Below are 2,845 nucleotides of genomic sequence, written 5' to 3' on the forward strand. Positions count from 1 at the left end.
CAATCCAGAGATAACCTTACAGGAATTTTCGAACAGGAAGAGGAGATGGCAGCCGAAAATAATAATAATGCAAGGAAGATGCTTGGTGACTTTACTGCACCTAATTCCAATTTACATGGAAGAAGCATCTCCATCCCTACCATTGGAGCAAACAATTTTGAGCTTAAACCTCAATTAGTTTCTCTGATGCAACAAAACTGCAAGTTTCATGGACTTCTATCTGAAGATCCCTTTTAGTTCTTAACTGAATTCTTGCAGATCTGTGATATTGTTAAGACTAATGGAGTATATCCTGAAGTCTACAGGCTCATGCTTTTTCCTTTTGCTGTGAGAGACAGAGCTAGAATATGGTTGGATTCTCAACCTAAAGACAGCCTGAACTCTTGGGATAAGCTGGTCACGGCTTTCTTAGCCAAGTTCTTTCCTCCTCAAAAACTGAGTAAGCTTAGATTGGATGTTCAAACCTTCAGACAGAAAGAAGGTGAATCCCTCTATGAAGCTTGGGAAAGATACAAGCAACTGACCAAAAAGTGTCCTTCTGACATGCTTTCAGAATGGACCATCCTGGATATATTCTATGATGGTCTATCTGAATTAGCTAAGATGTCATTGGATACTTCTGCAGGTGGATCCATTCACCTAAAGAAAACACCTGCAGAAGCTCAAGAACTCATTGACATGGTTGCTAATAACCAGTTTATGTACACTTCTGAGAGGAATCCTGTGAGTAATGGGACGCCTCAGAAGAGGGGAGTTCTTGAAATTGATACCCTGAATGCCATATTGGCTTAGAATAAAATATTGACTCAGCAAGTCAATATGATTTCTCAGAGTCTGAATGGAATGCAAGCTGCATCCAACAGTACTCAAGAGGCATCTTCTGAAGAAGAAGCTTATGATCCTGAGAACCCTGCAATAGCAGAGGTAAATTATATGGGTGAACCTTATGGAAACACCTATAACCCTTCATGGAGAAATCACCCAAATTTCTCATGGAAGGATCAACAAAAGCCTCAACAAAGCTTTAATAATGGTGGAAAAAACAGGTTTAACAGTAGTAAACCTTTTCCATCATCTTCTCAGCAACAGACAGAGAACTCTGAACAAAATACCTCTAATTTAGCAAACTTAGTCTCTGATCTGTCCAAGGCCACTGTAAGTTTCATGAGTGAAACAAGGTCCTCCATAAGAAATTTAGAGGCCCAAGTAGGCCAGCTGAGTAAGAAAATCACTGAAACACCTCCTAGTACTCTCCCAAGCAATACAGAAGAGAATCTAAAGAGAGAGTACAAGGCCATTGATATAACCAATATGGCCGAACCTACAAGGGAGGAAGAGGACGTGAATCCCAGTGAGGAAGACCTCCTGGGATGTCCAGTGATCAACAAGGAGTTTCCCTCTGAGGAATCAAAGGAATCTGAGGCTCATCTAGAGACCATAGAGATTCCATTAAACCTCATTATGCCCTTCATGAGCTCTGATGAGTATTCCTCTTCTAAAGAAAATAAGGATGTTACTGAAAAGCAAGTTGCCAAGTTCCTTGGTGCAATCATGAAGCTGAATGCCAATTTATTTGGTAATGAGACTTGGGGAGATGAACCTCCCCTATTCACCAATGAACTAAATGCATTGGATCAACTGAGATTGCCTCAGAAGAAACAGGATCCTGGAAAGTTTCTAATACCATATACCATAGGCACCATGACCTTTGAGAAAGCTTTATGTGACCTTGGGTCAGGGATAAACCTCATGCCACACTCTGTAATGGAGAAACTGGGAATCTTTGAGGTACAAGCTGCTAGAATCTCATTAGAGATGGCAGACAACTCCATGAAAATGGCTTATGGACAAGTAGAGGACATGTTAGTAAAGGTTGAAGGCCTTTACATCCTTGCTGATTTCATAATCCTAGACACTGGGAAGGATGAAGATGAATCCATCATCCTTGGAAGACCCTTCCTAGGCACAACAAAAGCTGTGGTTGATGTAAACAGAGGAGAATTGATCCTTCAACTGAAGGAGGACAACCTTGTGTTTAAAACTCAAGAATCTCCTTCTGTAACAATGGAGAGGAAGCATGAAAAGCTTCTCTCAGTACAGAGTCAACTAAAGCCCCCACAGCAAACTCTAAGTTTGGTGTTGGGAGGCCTCAGCCAAACTCTAAGTTTGGTGTTGAACTCCCATATCTAAACTCTAAGTTTGGTGTTGGAAAGTCTATAAAATTGACTTGATCACCTGTGTGGCTCCATGAGAGACCACTGTCAAGCTATTGACATTAAAGAAGCGCTTGTTGGGAGGCAACCCAATTTTTATTTATCTAATTTTATTTTTATTTTTATTGTTCTTTCATGTTTTATTAGGTTCATGATCATATGGAGTCACAAAATAAATAGAAAAATCAAAAACAGAATCAAAAACAGCAGAAGAAAAATCACACCCTCGAGGAAGGGCTTACTGGCGTTTAAACGCTAGTAAGGAGTATCTGGCTGGCGTTCAACGCCAGAACAGAGCATGGATCTGGCGTTGAATGCCCAAAACAAGCAGCATCCTGGCGTTCAGACGCCAGGAATGCACACTGAGAAAAGCTGAAGCTGAACGCCAGAAACAAGCATAGAACTGGCATTCAACGCCAGAAACATGCTGCATCTGGGCGCTGAATGCCCAAAACAAGCATCAATTCGGCGTTTAAACGCCAGAATTGCATGCAAAGGCATTTTACATGCCTAATTGGTGCAGGGATGTAAATCCTTGACACCTCAGGACCTGTGGACCCCACAGGATCAACTCAGCATCTGTGAACCCCACAGGATCCCCACATACCTCCACTCACCTTACCTCCTCATAA

At 41.6% G+C, this 2,845-nt stretch overlaps 1 non-coding gene across 1 annotated transcript; it reads right to left on the bottom strand.

The window, feature by feature from the left end:
• Nucleotides 1-441: 441 nt before the first annotated feature.
• LOC112725273 (small nucleolar RNA R71) lies at nucleotides 442-549 on the bottom strand. Its single transcript, XR_003164392.1, has one exon. It is a non-coding gene; the product is annotated as a small nucleolar RNA R71 (small nucleolar RNA).
• Nucleotides 550-2,845: the final 2,296 nt, after the last annotated feature.

This window comes from Arachis hypogaea, chromosome 11, assembly GCF_003086295.3.
Source record: "Arachis hypogaea cultivar Tifrunner chromosome 11, arahy.Tifrunner.gnm2.J5K5, whole genome shotgun sequence".
Lineage (NCBI taxonomy): Eukaryota > Viridiplantae > Streptophyta > Magnoliopsida > Fabales > Fabaceae > Arachis > Arachis hypogaea.